Consider the following 21,204-nt stretch of genomic DNA (forward strand, 5'->3'; position numbering starts at 1 on the left):
GCCACAGCTGGAGAGGAAGTGATGCCAAAGACACTCTATGGAGTGGCGGATGTAAACTGACCTGTGTTTACACCCCCAACATTCGATCACATCAGCCAAAAACAGACGGATGAGGGACCTGTTCCATCAGTCTGGTGGATTGAATTGAATGGCAGTCAGATGTAAAGGGACAAAGGGTCCGTTTATATCTGACTGCCCCTAGAAAAAAAAAAAAAAAAGTGGGCTGCATCAGCTCTACATAGCGGAGCGGACCTGTCATTCGCCTGCTTAGCGAACACCAGCAGAGAGCTCCCCTGTTAAGCAGGCGGATCCACTGGCAGAGTCTACCATTGAGAGAACCCTTACTGTACGGCAACAGGGAGAAAAAAAAAAAACAGCTCTGGAGTGAGAGGGCTGTGGAAATCTCATCATTGGATGGATTCATACAAATCCTTTGGCAGGGGGGGGGAAAAAAAAAAAAAAAAAAAAAAAAAAAAAAAAAACCACAACTGAGTTCAACATGAGTAATGCCCACAAATTGGGCTTCTATCATGGGGGAGCAAAATAAATTTTCTTCACATTTTAATATTGTTTGTCATTAATGTGTGGACCTCTTTACAATTTTTAATCCTCATGAAAGTTCCTTAGCGATGACTATTTTGAAGGATTTTCCCCCTTAATGACCAGGCCATTTTTTTGAGATACGGCATTGCTTCGCTTTAACTGACAACTGCGCGGTCATGCAAGTCTACAATCCCAAGTCTACAAACTATGGGATTTAGGGACTTTATTTTTTTATTGTTTTTACTAGTAAAAGCAGCAATCTGTGATCCTTAGCAGGAATGCGACATTGCATAGATTTCCTGTTTAAAGGGGTTGTAAAGTCAGGTTTATCTTAATTCATTGTCTTCTGTGTGTAGCAGCCCCCAACACTTACCTGAGGTCCCTCTGTCCAGCGATGTCTACGAGTGTCTAAGCCGTCAGATGCTCCTTCCTGATTGGCTGAAACAGCAGCGGCGCCATTGGCTCCTCCTGCTGTCAAAGTGAGCTAGCCAATCAGGGGAGAGAGGGGGCAGGGGTGGGTCAGGGCTCCGCATCTGAAAGGACACAGGGAGCTGTGACTCAGCTCGAATTCCCCATAGCAAGCGGTTTGCTTTGGAGGCACTGAACGGGAGGGAGGGGCCAGGATCACAGAAGAGGCACCCAAAAAGAGGATCTTGGCTGCTCCGTGCAAATCCACTGCAACAGAGCAGGCAAGTATAACATGTTTATTTTTATAGGAAACACACACAAGCCTTTACAATCACTAAGCAGCAAAACAATGTACTGGCATATTTGCAGGATAGCTTCATGAGAATTCTCACTCATGCAATGCGGCAATCCATCACATCTGAGCAGCCCATGTGACTATAGAGTCACATGTGGGTGTATGCACAGTGGAAAATGACAGCCCACTCCCTTTTACATGCCCACTAACCAGCCAAACACAATGGGGGAGGGATATACCATGTAGATTTATGAATGTGTCACCTCCCACTTATTTTAAGACTCCTTTCACACTGGGGCGGTTTGCAGGCGCTATTGCGCTAAAAATAGCACCGGCAAACCGAGTCGAAGCAGCCGCTGCTGTGTCTCCACTGTGAAAGCCCAAGGGCTTTCACACTGGAGCGGTGCGCTAGGACGGGAAAAAAAAATCCTGCTAGCAGCATCTTCGGAGCGGTGAAATCAATGGGGCAGCGCGGCTATACAGACATGCATGATCTAAGACTAGTCCTGTAAAGTAGAAAGATCTATCTATCTATCTATATATACATATATATATACACATACACACATATACACACACATATATACACATATATACACACACACTTTTTAAGCCGATCTGACCCGATCCCAAACTGGGCTGTCAGATTCGCTGTGGAGGCAGGTGCAGAGGACATAGCTAATGGAAGCCCCATAGTAAATCTATGGACGACGTCCCTGTCCATTAATTTTACAGCCATTGTTGGCTGTGTCCTCTGCAGATCTTCCGCTGCTGGAGGCAAGACCGAATCGGCTAAAAAAAAAAAAAAAAAAAATGTATAGCGATTTCTTCTTATATTGTGGATGTCTCTAGATGTAGCAATGTTAGGGTGGACTTATCCTTTAACTGCTTGCCGACCGCCGGCTGTCAATTGATGGCCAGGCGGCGCAGCTCTAGTTGCAGGCGGACATTATATGACGTCCTCGCTTTCCTAGGCCACCAGGGGGCGCGCGCCCGCCGTGTCACTAGGCACCCGGTGCGCGTGCCCCGCGGCCGCGATGTCCACCGGGCACCCGTGATTACCGGTAACACAGCAGGACCATGGATCTGTGTGTGTAAACACACAGATCCACGGTCCTGTCAGAGGAGAGGAGACCGATGATGTGTTCCCAGTACAGCGGAACACCGATCGGTCTCCTCCCCTAGTGAGTCCCCGCCCCCTACAGTTAGAATCACTCCCTAGCAACACAGTTAACCCCTCGATCACCACCTAGTGTTAACCCCTTCACTGCCTGTCATATTTATACAGTAATCAATGCATTTTTATAGCACGGATCGCTGTATAAATGTGAATGGTCCCAAATATGTGTCAAAAGTGTCCGATGTGTCCGCGGCAATATCGCAGTCACGATAAAAATCGCAGATCGCCACCATTACCAGTAAAAAAATTTAAAAAGTAAAAAGGTTATAAAACTATTCCCTATTTTGTAGACGCTATAACTTTTGCGCAAATCTATATACGCTTATTGCGATTTCACCATTCTGCTATATACTGATGAGAAAAGGTATTTAGCAGTTTAGAAGACCAGATATTAAATCCAGGACCCTGTATTTACTATAACTACCACCAATTATTCTGCCCTGATTCACATCTCAGTTTGTGACTACACAGCAACAATTAAAAAGTGAGGCTTACAGCACGTTAAAGCAGCCAGAAAGCTCATGCACAAAAGCTCTCACTTATGTGTCAGCGTTTCATGTAATTTTGGAGAGACACACCTCCCTGCCCTGGGGGCAGAAGGGAACCTGGAGAGGCCATGCGCAGCGTATGAAGGCGTCACACACATCAATGAGCCTCAATTACAAAGACAACAAGATTACCGCCTGGCTTTTACTGAACGGGCACGTCATGACATCCGCAGCAAATCCTCGTCAGCGTCACATGACTTCCTGTTATCAAAGAGCCCTACACACTGCTGCTGGCAGCTGGCCCATCATTCAGTAGGTGTGTATATAGTCCTAAACCATGCCGAGTGGATTACGTTAAGATCTACTAGGATTGTAACGCGGCAAACCTACAATGCAGGTTTAACCACACGGATTACCAGGAGCTAGCAAGCAGCAGTAATTCAAAGTACCTCCAGCCAAATGACTATACACGTTTGTAATATTTACACGTTCACCATATCTGCCAAAATGTGTCATTCTGCCCAGCTGCCTCAAGAGTCATATTTACCAAACTGCATCATGACGAAAGGAGATACTGCTATACCAGCTCTCCACCTCAGGTCTGTGGTCAGCTCACCGGTCTACTAAGGCATTGCCTTCAAGCTACCCAAATGTCTCCATCTTCCAACAAACCTGTTGATTGCTGCACTGCAATAGAGCCTGGTAGGGTCACACACAGTGCAATCTTCCAACTCAACCCGAACTCATGTGCAGAGATTTTTTGTCATTTTTAGTGCAGAACTAGACAAATCTTTTTATTTGCTGGGAGTTGTTTAAAAGAAGTATGGGGTTTTGTTTTAAGAATCGTACTTGCCTAGGTGGATGCAGCATCAGTCCACCCCCACCAGCTCTAAGACTGAGAACCGAGCGATCCAACACCACCGAACCCTTGGTTCTCACAGCTCCCTGAGTAGAGAGTTGGTTAATCCATCACCGCTGACTGCCATGCCCCCCTGACCTGAGCCAATGAGGAGGGAAAGGGCCTCTGCTCTCATTGACGTCGCTGGATGGAGATTGTTCTCAGGTAAGGGGGGGAAATATACCTTAATGTATAAAAAGTATGGATTGAAAAAACAAAAAACCACATACCTTTGCCTTTAGAACTCTAACCCCTAGTAATTCAGAACATTAGAAAGTGGCTGAACTCCTGGAGCTTGGCTATAAATCAATTACAGAAAGGGTTTATAAAAAAAAAAAAAAAAAAAAAAAAAAAAAACCACTAATGCCAAATGCTCCGCTTCCCAAACCCAAATTGTGAACTTATCAGAAACAGCTGACAGCGCTCAAGGCCATGCACATACCAAACCTGACATACTGACCGACAAACATCTTTCCAGTAAGGTAGAATTAAGAGTGGTTTGTTACTGAATATGATCTTTCTAGAGCCCTGGTGGCCAACCTACAGTCCTGTGAAACTTACTGTGGAGCCCTCGGGGCCTCTGCTGACCATTAGGCTTTCCTTGCTTATGCACTGCAGTGAAGTAGAAATATTTGACTGTTCTATAGTAGATAAATGGTTTGGTTCCTTTACACCATCTTACTTTTTCCCTCTGATACTTTAATGCATCTTTCTGAGAAGAGTATCTTCAGTAAATTGTTTAAACGGACTGTAAGGAGCACAAATGTAGAAATAATATTTGTAAAGGGGCTGCAGTCCCCTGAAGCATGTCCCCAGTAATACCTAGACAGTTAGCGTCACTGTCCCCACCTCTGCACTTCGTCCAATCAAAGAATGCGTTGCATTCATTCAGAAAATGGAAAGAATTCTCTGAATGCCGCTTGTGCCGAGCAGCCAAACTCTTGTGTTCACAGCAGGACAGACGTTCTATTTAATAAAAAATAAGGATCACTGCTGTGCTGCCACGTGCGTTTGTATTCAGCCAGCTTTAACGAGCTAAGAGACCATGAAACTCTAAAGTGTAAAAATTCCTCACTACATACATTTATAGGATTTTTATTACAGCTTACCTGTAAAATCCTTTTCTTGGAGTACATCATGGGACACCGAGCCTAATTACTTAATGGGTTATATTAATGGGTTATATGGGTTAATGGGTTATAGGCCACCTTCAGGTGTTGACACTGGTATACCCAATCCAGGAAGTTCACTCCCTATATAACCCCTCCTTCCAGGAGCACATTAGTTTTTTGTAGCTAAGCAATATACTTAAATCCCAAAAGAGGGGAGGGACCCTCTGTGTCCCATGATGTACTCCAAGAAAAGTATGTTACAGGTAAGCTGTAATAAAAATCTTATTTTCTTTATCATACATCATGGGACACAAAGCCTAATTACTTAATGGGACGTCCCATAGCAATGCTACTTGAGGGGAGGGAGAGACAACCCACAGTGTACCCCCAGCAGCACACTGTGCCCAAAGGCAATATCCTCATACCTCCTTACATCCACCTGATAAAATTCGAGAATGTATGCACTGAAGACCAAATTGTGGCCTTACAGATTGGAGCCATGGAGGCCTGGTGACGCACTGCCCAAGAAGCACTAACCACCCCCGTAGAGTGCACCTTAACATGAAAAGGGGGAATCTTACTCCTTAAATTATAAGTTTAAATTCTAACTTGCCAAATCCACTTAGCGACAGTGGATTTAGACGCTGCCTGTCCTTTCTTAGGACCCTCTGGCAGAGTAAGACATCAGTCTTAAGAATCTGAGCAGTTGTCTTTAAATAGATTCTCACTGCTCTCACCACATCAAGACAAATGTAGTGACTTTTCTTCCCTAGAACATGGTTTTGGAAAAAACGATGGCAGGACAATATCTTGGTTCAGGTGAAAACCTGAAACCACTTTTGGCAAAAAGCCTGGACAAGGGTGTAACACCACTCTGTCCTCATGAATAATCAAACATAGCTCTTTACAAGAAAAAGGCAATTCCGAAACCCTCCTTGCTGAGGAAATAGCAACCAAAAATACCAGCTTCCTTGTCAGAAGGACAAAGGGAATATGCTGCACTGGTTCAAATGGCTGTTTTTGTAACACTGACAAAACTAAGTTCAAGTACCAAGGGCTTAAAAGGTGATTTAACTGGCGGATTAATACGCATCACCCCTTGCATAAAACCCGGACTAAGAATGCGTAGCAAGCAGTCTGAAATAAAATCAATAAGGCTGAGACTTGGCCCTTAATAGTACTCAAGGCCAACTTCATCTCTACGTCTAATTGTAGAAAGGCAAGAATTCTGCCTATGATATATCTTTGAGGGTGCCAACCCTTGGATTCACACCAGGAAACATAAGCCTTCCAAACTCTAAAGTATAGTTCTGGAAGCTGGGTTGCTTGCTTTAATCAAAGTAGAGATAACTGACCCGGAAAGCCCACGTTTCTTCAGAATGTGGGTTTCAATAGCCAGGTCGTTAAATTTATCGTTTGTAAAGTAGGATGGAATATTGGCCCCTGTGAGAACAGGTCTGGCCTTAGTGGAAGGGACCATGGATCCTCCACTGCCATCTTTACGATTTCAGCATACCATGACCTTATGGGCCATGCTGGTGCTGCCAGAATTACCGGTTTTCTTTCCAGCTTGATCCTGAAAAGAAGAAGTCGAGGCAGCAATTGAATAGGGAGAAATGCATAGATCAGTGAGGACTGATACCACGGTATCACCAACGCATCTGTTCTGCATGTGAATGGATCCTTTGCTCTGGACACAAAGTTGACTAACTTTATGTTGAACTGGACGCTAGAAGATCTACGTCCGGGGTCCCCCCATCTTTGACAAACAGCCTGAAAATATGTCCCCTGGGGATAATCTGCTGGCGACTTAAGTAGTCCGTCTGCCAATTCTCCATTTCCAGAATGAAGACTGCCGATAGGCACAGAATATTTCTTTCTGCCCAAGTTAGAATATGGTTCACCTCTCTCTGCGCTGAGAGACTCTTGGTGCCCCCTTGGTGATTGATATAGGCCACAGCCGTGGCACGGACGGATTGGATCCTGACAGGACAATCCCTTAACCTGGAAGTCCAGGCTTTCAGAGCCAGATGCACTGCCCGAATCTCTAGGATGATTGATGGGCAAGGCTCTTTTAGTTCTTTAACACTGTCCTTGGACAGTTGTCTTCTCTGTCGTTACCACTTTCAAGTTAAGTGGTCTGAATGATTTACCTTTTAGCAGATTCTTTAGTAACCAATTGAGGCCTTGGGACACCCTTGGGGACAGCCGCATTGGCAAGCCCAAAGCTTGGATCGTTTTGTTCCAAGCACATAGAACACTGTTTTGCAACAGTCTCGAATAGAACTGGGCATAGGGAACTGCTTCGAATGAAGCCACCATCTTTCCTAACAACCTCATGAAAAGGCCAATGGAGGGATCTCTTTTTGACTTGACCCTCTGCACCAACTCTTATGGAGTTGTTTTTTGCCTGGGCAAGGACACCTTTTTTCTGGGCTGTATCTATGATCAGACCCAAATACTCCAGCTTTTTTTAGCTGTTTTAAGGGAGACTTCTCTAGGTTGAGAACGCAACCCAGACTTTTCCAGGTAACTGGTTGTAATGTGTACACCTTACTCCAAACACCAATTGGTCTATTAGCAATAGATCGTCTGGGTATGCCAAGACTGTTTATACCCTGTGCCCTTAACCTGGCTAGAGGTGGTGCTAGCACTTTTGTGAATACCCGGGGTGCTGTAGCTGGCCCGAAGGGCAAGGCTACAAACTGTAATGCTGTTCTACTTCGAACTGCAGAAACCTTTGGTGAGAGGGAAATATATAGACAAGCATCCCTGATGCCGATAGACGCCATAAGTTTTCCTCCTTGTAGGATAGAAACCATTGACCTGATCGACTCCATAGAAAGGAGCGAATCTTCAGGAACTGATTTAGATTCTTTCAGATCTAGAATGGATCTGTTGAATTTCTGTGTGGATCTGTACATGTAAAGTTAACGCATGAAAAAGGCAGTGAAGGTTTTAAGGAACCTAAGAAGAAACAGATCAGCTGACTCTACTTGAGGTAGCTTGAAAGAGGCACGAACCATCTCTAAGATTTGTACCAGCAATCTGATTGCGAGGCTGAAAAAAGGTTCAACTCCAGTTGTCTCCTCCGCAGGAGTAATCAGTTTGCCTTTCTTCCTGATGACCCGAGGGTAACTCCTCATCCTCTACCCACTGTTCCCTTGATAAGGGGTCTAAGGGGGCGGAGGGAGATCTAACACGCTTCCTATCACTTTGGATAGCTGATTCGGTTAACGTCGCTAATTTTCCATCTAGGCCCTGCAGGGCGGAGGAAAAACGCATTTTCAATCATGTATACAAGGGCTTAATGTTTTCTCCTCTAGAGTCTGACGGTGGAGGCCGTCGCCACTGCCTAGAGGCAGCTGCCCCTGGTGCAGGGGAAGGAGTCCATTTAAATAAAAAGGACATTCATACCTTCTTTTGGGAAAAAAAATAAAAAAATATAAAAAAAATCATTAGGATGTATTTGACCAAATCCTCCCCGTGACAAGGGAAACTAGTCAGAAGCTTTTTTGCAAGATGCTTCGGATGACTAACTTTTTAACCACAGGGTCCTACGCATGTGTTTTAGCGCAAGGCGGGACGCTTGGTGAATAGTCTTTCATGGCGTCTGTGGTAAAACATAGCGCCTTTGGTAGTTTGGCTAACTCACGGGCCCATTGTGCAGGGACCTCCAAGGGCCTCTTTGAACTGGTCCTTTAGGGACTGACAGATGCCTATTGCAGTGACTGCAGGCTGAGAAACGGCACCTGCCAGGAAAAGAGGATTTTAACAAATATTCCAACTTATCTGTTGGATCCTTAAGCATTTGTGCATTGTCTACTGGACAAGTTAAATTTTTATTGATGCTGGAAATCGCAGCGTTTACTGCTGGTACTTTCCATCTTTTGTGAATTTCTCCTCCATGGGATAGAGAACTGAGAAACACTTTGGAGGGAGAAAATGCTTATCTGGATGATCTCATTCAGCATAAATAAGCTTTTCCAGTAATGCATGGACCAAAAACGCATAAAAAAAAGGCTGTAAAGGTTTTAAAGAACCCAAGGAAGGGACCGAACTTTCAGCTGACTCTGTTAGGGGTAGCATGAAAGTGGAACAAACCATCTCCGTAAGTTTGCAACCTCACAATCTGAGAGATTGATGGTACATAAGGTTCATCAACTGTTTCCTCCGCAGAGGAAAAATTGGCTTGTTTTTCTACGTGATCGCCTGAGGTATTAACCTCATCCTGTGCCCATTGTTCCCTTGGTAAAGGGTTTGAGGTGGGGAAGGGGAATCTAGCACGCTTCCTAACCCCTTGGATGGAGGATGTGATTAAAGCCGCTAGTCAACACCTGAAGGTGGCCATAACCCAATAATTACTTAGGCTCTGTGTCCCATGATGTACGATAAAGAAACAAAGATTATCTTCACGATTGCATACAACTATGTGGAAATATTTATAGGTGATACACTGTAGCCACACTGTGCCAAGCAGGTCTCTGGTATCTAAATGACCTAGTTGTGAAATGTATTTACTCAGCAGGCTTTTCTGGGCACAGTGGCCAAGATCACCTTCCGCTGTGCAGCAGGTAGTGAACAGTGTAACATCACCCAAGAAACCTTTTAAAGGGTCGGATATGGTTTGAAAACTGCATATTGCAGCTGATATTTCTACAAGGCACACTGCAAACGAGCATCAGCATTAGGGATGAGCTTGGGTGTGTTTGGATCCTAGTCCCTGAACCTATGCCTGCCAGAGAGTGGTCATCTGTACTGGACTAAACTGCAGCTGGGGCATTATGCGCTCTGCAGCTGCATGCATACACAGGATGTGTATACACACACAGCGGTGGGGAGGGGAATGCCTTGGCCACAGATTGGTCCAGTACAGGTGACAGCTTCCTGGCAGACATGTGTTCGGGACTAGGAACCGAACATCTCCAATCAGGCGAGACTTCAGCTTTATACATTGGGGTTGATTTACTAAAAAAACTGAATTACACAAAGTCTGCAAAGAAACCAATCAGCTTCCATATTTGAATCTTAATTGAAGCAGCTGAGGTAAGAATTTGATTGGTCTCTATGCAGAGTTGCACCAGATTTTGCACCCTCCAGTTTAAGTAAATCAACCCCTATTATCTACAGTTCTGAACACTGGGACCTTCAGAGAGTGTCTTGATAAACCTGTGGTACAGAATTGTGGCTGAACTACAGAGTATTGATAGGGAGGAGAAATCTGAATTTTCTAATTGCATACAATCATGCTGTTATTTAAGAGTGCAACATGTGACCTTTGCCTTCAAAGATGTTAAAGTGGATGTAAACCCTTTTTTTTTTTAATATCAAACTGTAGAGTATAAGATTTCCTATCATTTGAGCCCAGTCTTGCCACAGAGGTAATCCATCTCTGAGCAATCCTCTTATTGTTTAGTGAGATAAATCTTGACAAACAGAAAAACTTTGTCAAATCCTCCCCCTTGCTGTGAGTGACAGGTGATTTACATATCTCGTGCACTAGCCTAAAAGACATGCAGTATTTTTTAATCCCCTCCCACTCCTTTCTTCAGCAGCTCTGCAAGGATTGGCTGTTCCACACCTCAGCATGATTTGGCATGCTGAAGTCATGTGGTTACTTTTCTGTCTTTTCACTGGATGTTAGAGATCATAGCAGAAGTTTAGTGTTAGAAATACACAGGAGAAAATGCATATTGACAAGGGGAGTGTAGAGGTGGGCGGGGAGTCTACTGACATGACTCCACCCACCGAGCTCCAGACAACAGACCCACCCACAGAATATGCAGTTTTTCGGGTCTAAGAACAGACAGAGGGGAGACATTTGACAGGTAAAGATACATGCAGGATGCATGTATATCCTCATAGGTAACCCCTATGGCAGTAGTTTAGAAAGGATGACATTGGGTTTACATCCACTTTAAGGGAATCAATCATGTGAACGTTGTGTCATGCTTGGTAGTACCATCATTTTACAGCTTGTTCCATCCAGTCCATCAGTCAGGTCTGACAAAGATTTAAAAATTCAACTCCACAAACTAGACAGAATTTTAGTCTGGCTGTGAACACATTAAAACATTAACTTTTAAAAAAGGTCCAATTTATAAGCACCTAAAAGCCACAATATATTGGCTTCCTGTAACCCCTCAGAAGAGGAAAGGGTCATCATTCCGAACCAGCCCTAGATCTTTCAATTTACTGCGTGCTAACAATCTAATGTTTAAAGCGGTAGTAAACACCGCTTGATCACCAGTACCTACAGGCAAGCTCATCTGAAGGTACAAGGAATCTCTCCTAAACATGCAGGGTAACCTGGTTGGTCGCAGGCTGGTCGGTAAGTAGAGCTTGGAATTCTCCTTGGATTTTTACCTTGGTCTTTTTTTGTTATACGTTGCCTTCCAATTCTCCTTGCTGTAAGGGCCAATTATAGGTGAGAGCAGTGGACAATTTTTTTGTACAGCTAATGTGCACTGCTTGTTCCAAACAAACAGAAGTGAGGGGGAAAAGGAGAAGTTCAGGAGGCAACAGAGGATGTTAGCAGAAAGACTATTAAGTGAAAACTATATTACAGGGCCATTAAGTAGCAGATTTATATAGATTTGAGATTTATTGTCACTTTACTGGTAGAAAATGAAGGTCCCTAACCAGCCCGTGTCACAAGTGACCAAATCGCACATATAAGAGTTTGCACGTTAAAAGGTGTTTGCTTAGCGGCTTCCCAGGAGATTAGTTGTAATTAAAAACAGAGGCAACAGCGTTGTACTTGACAGTCCAGGCAGCACACCTTGCTCCTAATCTGACATTATGTAAACTTGATATCAGATTTATTAATCGCTAAATTTCAGGCCAACAAATACTATCAAAACACAATATGTGGACAGGTGGGGCGGGTAATTTCATATTCCCCACCTTCATTCAGAAAATGCAAAGCGTTCTCTGAAGGGCGCCTGTCATCCTGTGTTCAGAACACAGCAGGGCAAAGGCTCAGCACAGGATCCAGAAGCTAGTGGAAATCAATAGAAGCGGTGTCTACAGATATTTCCAGCTTGAAGGCTCATCAGCCAGGTATGGTATATACATAGTTACATGGGTTTAAAGCTAGACCAATGTAACATCTATAAAAAATATCCACACCTGGAATTTTTTTTTTTTTTTTTAATGGCAGTACTGCATCTCTGTCTATACATTTACCGGTTTAAAAATGAAAAGCCTGCAAAAGAAAACCTGGTTAATAATTTGAAGACCAGGCCTTTTCTGTCACTTTGTTTACAAGTTTAAATTGGTATTTTTTGCTAGAATACATACACCCCAGAGACCCTCTGCTAGACAGTACATGTGCAGCAGTTTTTCAAACACTTTTAAAAATACACTATGAATTAAACAAAAACATACCCAATACAATTTTTTTGTAAAATATAAAAAGATGTTAAGCCATGTAAATGGATACCAAACAAATCATGCTTTAACCCTTTCATGACTAAGCCTATTTTTGAAATTTGGTGTTTACAAGTTAAAATCCGTATTTTTTGCTAGAAAATGACTTAGAACCCCCAAACATTATATATATTTTTTTAGCAGAGAATCTAGAGAATAAAATGGCGATTGTTGCAATATTTTTTATCACACGGTATTTGTGCAGCGGTGTTTTAAAACGCAAATTTTTGGAAGTGACACTTTCATGAATTTTAAAAAATCCAAACAGTAAAGTTACCAATTTTTTTGTATAATGTGAAAGATGATGTTACGCCGAGTAAATAGATACCAAACATGTCACCCTTTATAAAATTGCACGCACTTGTGGAATGGCGACGAACTACGGTACCTTTGAATTTCCATAGGCGACGCTTTAAACATTTTTTACGGTTACCAGGTTTGAGCTACAGAGGTCTAGGGCTAGAATTATTGCTCTCGCTCTGACGATCGCGGCGATACCTCACATGTGTGGTTTGAACACCGTTTACATATGCGGGCGCGACTTCCGTATGCGTTTTCTTCGCTGCGCGAGCTCGCGGGGACAGGGGCACTTTAAAAAATTTTTTTTTTTTTTTTTATTTATTTTATTTATTTTTGTACTTTATAAATTGTGTTTAAAATTTTTTTTTTTTTTTTTACTTTTATTGCTGTCACAAGCAATGTAAACATCCCTTGTGACAGTAATATGTGGTGACAGGTACTCTTTATGGAGGGATGGGGGGGTCTAAAAGACCCCCCATCCCTCCTTTACACTTCAAAGTATTCAGATCGCCGAAAACGGCAATTCTGAATACTGTGTACTTTTTAAAATTCGGCGCCATTGGCAGCCGAGTAAACGGGAAGTGACGTCATGACGTCGCTTCCGCGTTTACAACAAGAAGGCTGGAACGAAGCCGCTCGCAGCTTCGTTCCAGTCCGCCCCCAGCCGCCGAAGGCAGCCGAACGGACACCGGGCCTCCCGATCGCACGGGAGGCCCGGTAACAGCGGCGGGAGGTGGCGGATGTCCCCTCCCGCTCCTCCGGTAAAACAGCCGAGCGGCTTTTAGCAGCATCGGTTGTTATACACGGGTAGCCGATCGCCCGCAGTAAACAACGGTACCGGGATGATGCCTGCAGCTGCGGGCATCATCCTGGTATAACCCCGGAAAGCCGAGTACGCATATCTGCGTACGGTCGGCGGGAAGGGGTTAAAAACGTGCACGTCCGTGGAATGGCGACAAACTACTCTCCATAGGCGACAAATAAAAAATCAAGGGTTACCTGTTAATGGTTAGAGGTCTAGCACTAGAATTATTGCTCTCGCTCGTGACAATACCTCACATGTGTGGTGCGAACACCGTTTACATATGCGTGTGCGACATCCGTGCTCGCGTGCAGAAGCATACACAAGGGTGGGGGCGCTTTTTTAAAAAAAATCTCATTTTATTTTTACACTGTCCCTCAAATTTACATTTTTTCGATCACTTTTATTCCTATTACAAGGAATGTAAACAGATGACAGGTCCTCTTTATGGAGAGATCAGGGGCCAAAAGGATCAACTCTTACCTTTAAAAGCAAAAAAATAATGTGTTTTCGCCGTCATCCTCTGACCAGCAGGCCACACCATTGGTTCGTTTCTTGCGCGCCAGTAAAAAAAAAAAAAAAAAAAAAAAAAAAAAAAAAAAAAAAACCAGCAAGCCCAAGAAACATCGTCGAGAGGGTTCAGGGGGACGTCCCCTCCTGAAAGCAATTCAGCAGCTAGTGAGCTGGTCGGACGGCTTTCACAGGAAAGAATAAAAACCAAAACACACGGGGTTACTGCCCATAGGTTCAGCCATAATCTCTCTCTCCTACCCATTCAGCAGATCTTCATTCTCTTGCCGAGCAAAGAGTCAGGCAACATCTTCACATTTGACACTCAGGTGTGTTGGATGCCTCCCAGATGATGGTCCCATTCATTGGACACAAGAGCCACCAAATTTAACAGCAGAGGTCGCAGGCATCAGACACTCCATAAGTGTGGCAGCTGTGAAAATTCGGCAGGCAGATGTGCATGGTGCCTGGGCCAAAGTACCATGTAATTAGCTGTAACCAATCACAGATCAGTAGTAATCACAGCTGTTATGTAACCCATTTACGACATTGAAAACATTGCTGTAACAGTGATCACTAACAGCAACTAAAAGTAAAAAAAAAAAAATCCCTGATAAACACTCCCTCCCCCATAGTAGTGTTACTATAGTGACACTAAACTACTGTGGGGAAAAAAAAAAAAAAAAAAAAAGTTAAGCACAGATGCCCCAACTACTTGTAAAGCATTATGGGATATACCTACATTGAGTTGCAGCTGGAGGGGTGGGCTGGAGCCTGGACTGTTGCTGAGACTTGGGAACACCGATTCTTCTAAAAGCTATTAAACCTGCAGAAGACAGAAAAGGAAAAATAATGAGCCGAAGGGCCGATGCAATGTGCAGCCAATTAAGTCACAACATCCTGCGTTACATAAAAATATTCCCACACATGTTGGTAAACAACTCCCGTTACAATGTAGCAACTTCACCAGTACACGGTCTTCACATAACAGGAAGCAGACAATACAGACAGCTAAAAAGTTACATTTCAGCAATCTATTTCCATTGCTGTCATCAATAGTCCTGCCGTTATCGGCTTCCTGTTATCTTCAGATTACGGCTGACTCCGCTGATCTGCGGCAATGCCCGGATTGGCCATTATTATGTCTTATCCAAATGTCAAGTTTATACTACCTAAGCAATCGAATTGGAGGACAGGATGAGCTTCTATATCCCAATCACTAAAACATCCCCAAATATCTAACAAAAGAAATAATGAAAGCCAATCAGACACCCTTTTCCTCTGAAGTAATTACAGTTATAAAAAATAAATCTTTATGTCTGAAGATGGACACATGGGGGAAAAAAAAAAAAAAGATGTCTGAAGGAACCGTGGCACTGCTCTGGATACGCCTGCAAAGTGCATTGATATTTCTGGGTTTTAACAAACCCCTGCAAAAAAAAAAAAAAAAAACACTTTATGAAACCCATGAGACCTCATAATCAGCAAGTAGGAAACAGCAAAAAAAACAAAAAAAAAAATTTTTACCGCCCTGCCACACTAGGAGGAAGTTAGTGGCAGATGCCCCCTCCCCCCAGCCCAATTCAGTGAGAGGAGGTCAGTGGCAGACACTCACACCCCCCCCTCCCCCCCCCGGCCGTTGGGAGGTCAGGGGTGGACACCTCTACCTGTTGGGAGAAGGTTAGTGGCAGATGCCCCCCCATCCGATCCATTGGTAGAAGAGCAGCAGACCCCCAATCCATTGGGAGGAGGTCAGTGGCAGACGCATCCCCATACACTGGAGAGGAGGGAATTGGTGATCAGTAAGAAGGAGGAATGAAGAGTTACACCATACTGGCCAAGACAGCCAAAGATCTTGAAACCGGAAGATGTCGGCACCTGTGAAAGGCGAGTATTGATGGGTTTAGTTTAAAAGGCTACGTTTACTTTTTTTTTTTAAGGGTCGGTTCACAGCAGAACACGGTGCAGGAAACCCATGTTCTGTGTGTGTTTCCTGCACCAAGTTCAAAACCACGTGGGTGTCAATGTTCACCTAATTACACCCCAATTACAGTGCACCGGTTGGCATGGTACAGTAGTCCTGACATCTCCCCACTGCACAGCCTTCTACTGGGAAGCCCAGTGTGCTGCTGGTCCCCCCCCAGTTCTAATGCAGCCGAGAACAGAGCTTATGTGAACGCCTATAAAAAAAAGGGAAGGGAAGGGGGGGGGGGGGGGGGGACGTATTTATAAAAATGTTTATATCTATACAGAATGATTTGGCCTTCCATTTCTATTTAAAACTAAATGGGTACATATACTTTAAGATGCTGGCCATACACTAGCAGAATTTCAAGGAAATTTAAAGTTTTTTTCCAGCCATTCATGGGGTCAAAATTGGCATGTTTTCAACTTTAGTGATAAAAAAAAAAAAAAAAAAAACTATGTGTATAGCCGGCTTTACATTCTGGAGAATACAGAGCGTGTCCTGATCCGTTCACTGTACACAGAAAATATTTCTTCATACTGCTCACACACAGCCAGTGACAGACGGTACACAGGGGGGCCTTTACCCCTCAATTCTCTCTGCAGGGCAGATATCACATCACAATGTTCATCATTTCCCATTTTCCTGATTGATGTCAGAATTACATTTTTATTCCCATTTTAAAAAACATAACGCAGCTTTGCTCCTCCTGCTGCTTTACATTTTCACACTTTGCAATTGTTTTTTCTTTCTTGGATTTCAGTTTTTATGATTTGTTGGAATTTGTAAAAAAAAAAAAAGAAAAGAAATCAGCTTGTAGACTGAAGCTATAAACGTTTCAAACAATTAAGGAATGTTACCCCAACATTTCATATTCCCGATATGAGAAAGTATCCTGTTCTTTGCATTGCTTCCTGTGTGTGAAATCCCTGGTGTTCCTGCCAGTCCTGCTTTCCTCATAAGAACTGACCACACTAAGCATGAGCGCACATCCATCCTAGCGTGGTCAGTTTTCTGGCTGGGATAACAGTGCTGACACACCCCCTGCACAGCCATTCAAGCCTGGATCACACGGATTTGATTTGGGTTGCATGAATCACATGACAGTGGAAACAAAATTGCTTCCAATGGTGCCCTTTTACATCAATGCAGCGCGGCTGCATTGTGACTTTGAGGAAGGCTCCCACGCTACTTTGGTGCGATTTTGTGGTCCTTAGACTTCAATAGAAGTATATCAAAATTGCATCTACATGGGTATTATGCATTTTTGTGTGGGATTTGTGGTGTTAGGAGCAGGCACCTGCCAGCATCCGAACAGAGACTCATCCCTGTCAGCAGTAAGGAAGATTCATCGGTTAAGTCTTTTTTGCCCACAAATAGAGCTTTCTTTTGGTGGCATTTGATCACCTCTGCGTTTTATTTTTTGCGCTATAAACAAAAGAGCAACAATTTAGAAAAAAAAACCCACAATCTTACTTTTTGCTATAATATCCCATTTTTTTATCAAAAAAAAAAAATTCTCAGTTAAGGCCGATATGCATTCTAATTTTTTTTTCAAAAATATAGCAATAAGCGTATATTGATTGGTTTGCGCAAAAGTTATAGCGTCTACAAAATAGGGGCTAGATTTATGACATTTTTAAATTTTTTTTTACTAGTAAAAAAATTTAAATCGGGACTGAGACATTATGGAGGACACATTGGACACTTGACAATCATACAGTGATCGGTGCTATCAAAATGCACTCATTACTGTGTAAAAGTCACTGGTATGGAAGAGGTTAACTGTGCCCGGTGGTCATCACTCCCGCATTGGCTCTAGGCACATGCTCCGGCGAAGAGCACCCCTAGTGGCCAAAAGGTGATGTAAGGAAACGTTGTTTCGCCCAGCTGTGCCATTTTGCCACAGTAAAACTGATGGCTGTTACGCAAGTGGTTAATATTTTAAATAAAAGGACTTGTCAAAAAACTGAATTGTGTTTTTATTGACTTTTGAGGAATGCGGGGGGGTACCTAACCCACACTCATATGGGGGGTCTGGGGGGGTCTTTTGGCTTACAGATTCCAGTAAGCTACCCTCACACTCACTAGGCAATGGTTGTGGGGAAGAGTCCCTTATCCTCATCAACATGGGGACAAGGTGCTTTGTCAGCGGATCGTGAATCGCCTTTCAGAGGAGCAGCAGCACTAGCAAAACTTGTGATAGATGAAATCTGTCAACCAGGATCAGACTGCATGAGTGGGAGTGACGTCATTGTGGCCCAGCCAATCAAGAGGCCTAAGAGTTTGAACCTAAAAAGGAAGGCCGGAAAAAGGTGGAAACTCTCCATAATGGCTGAGAGCGCCGACACCGCAGTGCTAGAGGGGATAGCTTGGTAGTCAAGTTTGCCATATGATGTGAATATGATGTACATTATGACACGAGGCTCACCAAGGCCATCTTTATGCTTTTTCCCCTAAGTTTGATTCTGCTTTAAACATAAAAAAAAAATTCTGCTTTTTGTAACATGCGCACATTTACAGCGGCTGAACATGATAAAGTATAGGATGACAATCCAGACAGGTGCCGACAAGTTAATTCAGGAGCCAGCAGACCTTTCAGAAAGCAAGCGGATGCATTCTACTGACTGCAGGAAAAGAAAAAAAAAGAAAAAAAAAAAAAAAAAAAAAAAACACACACGTCTCCAGCTCTAATATCCCATATTACAAGGTTAGGTTGACTGTACAGAAATCTATACCCATGCTGGGGGTGGGGAACAAAAGAACCAATCAATCACAAAAAATTGTTAAGGTTATATAAAACTATTGTCAAACCTTCCAAAAGATCTATAATTGCAAGCTGTGTGATTGTACAAATCTACATAATATGGTCTGTGCCAGCCAAGAGGATTTCATAACCAGAACCTTGGCGTGTGCGACATTACTATTACTGAAGCGTACCATGTTATTGATGTCGAATGTGCAACACATTAAAGCTGAACTCCATTCAGATATAAAAGACAAATTAATTGAGTCCTTCACTCAATGTTTGACAATAACAGCACAAATGTGACCTGGTACCAGCATCTTGCAGGCTCAGTACAGCAGAGCTCATACTTGGAAGGTGAGAATAAGCACAAGGAACCAGTTGTGCTGCAGTGCAAGAAGCATGCTGACAGAAAGAGCAGAGTCAGACCCCCATACACACTATTAGATTTTCTGCAGATTTGTCTTCAAACTTACCAAAACCATGTAGTGCAAGGGCCTGCCTGATAGAATACAAACTGAAACTCTAAAGCTTCGTACACACGATCGGATTTTCAGCAGGGAATTGTGTGATGACAGACTGTTCACCTAAAATCCGACAGTTAAGTACGTTCCATCAGACAATTATTGGCCAACTTTCTGCTAACAAAATGTTGGATGACAGGCTAGTAAATTTGATGAACAGCGGTCTGTTGTCAGATTTTTGTATCGTCTGTATACAAGTCCGTCACACAAAAGTACAAACACACATGCTCGGAATCAATGCTCACCAAACATGACATTGGCAGAAGGTGCCCAAAGGATGGCGCTCAATAGCTGAAATTCCACATAGTACGTCACTACGTTCGTGTTTGTTGGCTGACAATTGTGTACCGTTTGTATGCAGGACAAGTTCCTGGCACACGCCCTTCGGACAAAAGTCTGACACTTTGTTGGCCAGCAATCCGTTCGTGTGTACGAGGCTTTAAAGTGGTTGTAATCCCTTACAGACCACTTTTTTCTACAGGTAAGCCTATAATAAGGCTTACCTGTAGCTACCGTGGATATCTCCTAAACTTACACGGTTTAGGAGATATCCCCTGTATCCACATGTGCTGACGTTATCAGCACATGCGCACTGAAGCAACTGGTCGTTCGTGCCATTGCTGCAGCCGATAGGCCATTACTGGCGGATCCCGCTCGCATGTGCAGGAGTGACGTCATCACGGCTCTGGCCAATCACAGCGCTGGAGCCCACGATACCTGGAAATAACTCCGGGAGATATGTCACCGGGCAGAGCAGTGTGCCAGGACCACTGCAGGGGCTTCAATCTAAGGCAAGTATTTCATAATGAGCTAGTATGCTATGCATACTAGCTCATAATGCCTTTGTCTTGCAGGTTGTTTTTTTTTTTCTTGAGTTTACAACCACTTTAAGGTTTGACCTCATGATATGGTTTTGTTAAATCTGAAGAAAAAAAATCTGCAGAGAATCTAATAGTGTGTATGAGGTCTAACAGTAGCTTAGTCTGCTTCTCCTTTCACTGCCCAATCACAGGCTGGGGGAGGGACGAGACCTTTGTTGGCAGCACTGGGGTCATTGGTTTGAATCCCAAACAGCGATACCTGCCTGGAGTTTGCGTGTTCTCCCTCCCACACTCCAAAGACATGCTGGTGGGTTAATTAGTTCCTATCTAAATTGGCCCTAGTGTGTGCATGTATGACTGAATGTTAGGCACGTTAGACAGCAAGCTCCCTGAGGGCAGGGACTAATGTGAATGCACAGTATGTGTAAAGTGCTGTGTAAATTGATGGTGGTATACAAGTACCTATAATTTGTCACTGAAATGCGGCAGTGAAAAATAAGGTCTCCTCCCCTGCTAGACAATGGAATGTGAAGATCTGAAGCACTACACCACTGAAGAGCTGCCAAACTAGCTGTTAACAAGACCCGAGGCTTGTAATCAACTGGAAGAAACATTAATGCTCCAATTCACTTCCAACCTATCCACATGGCTTTAAATCAAGCCCTGATTTAAGGGGGTGTTTTTGGACCCTCAAAATGTGGATACTTTTAGGATTGTGCACCTGATTTTTATTGGAATAAAGTTGTACCTGGATTTCTTAATAGTGAAGATGGCGGTCCCAGGCTCTGCCCTCCAATCACAAAACCCCGGAGTAATGGGACTAGCGGCGACACTACAGAGGAATGGAAGTCATTCCTCCCTCTGTGACCCCAGAAACTGGAAGCTATAAGGATTTTTGTCACTTCCACCTCTGTTTACCTGGCCGTTAGGCAGAAAAAGCAGCCAATCAAACCGATCTGTGTCTGATCGGCTGCGTTGGAGGCCAGATCCCTCTATAAAAAGGAGCTGTCATGGCCCATGCCGCTATAAAGGAATGCGGTTAATCCCATGTGATAGCAATAAAGTTAAAGAGGTTGTAAACCTCCCTTTGCAAGTTGTAACTATAGGCAAGTCTAGAATAAGGCTTACCTATTAAGGCACTGTAAATATATTCTGAATGTGCGCCATTTAGGAGACATTT

At 43.5% G+C, this 21,204-nt stretch overlaps 1 protein-coding gene across 1 annotated transcript in view; it reads right to left on the reverse strand.

Annotated features, from left to right (window-relative positions):
- The window catches only part of RIMKLB (ribosomal modification protein rimK like family member B), a 64,548-nt gene that overhangs the window by 28,033 nt on the left and 15,311 nt on the right, over positions 1-21,204 (reverse strand). The window contains exon 2 of the mRNA XM_073595976.1: positions 14,710-14,793. The gene's annotated coding sequence lies outside the window, so the exon portion shown is untranslated. The remainder of the gene's footprint in view (positions 1-14,709; positions 14,794-21,204) is intronic.

The sequence above is a fragment of the Aquarana catesbeiana genome, linkage group LG08 (assembly GCF_042186555.1).
Source record: "Aquarana catesbeiana isolate 2022-GZ linkage group LG08, ASM4218655v1, whole genome shotgun sequence".
NCBI lineage: Eukaryota > Metazoa > Chordata > Amphibia > Anura > Ranidae > Aquarana > Aquarana catesbeiana.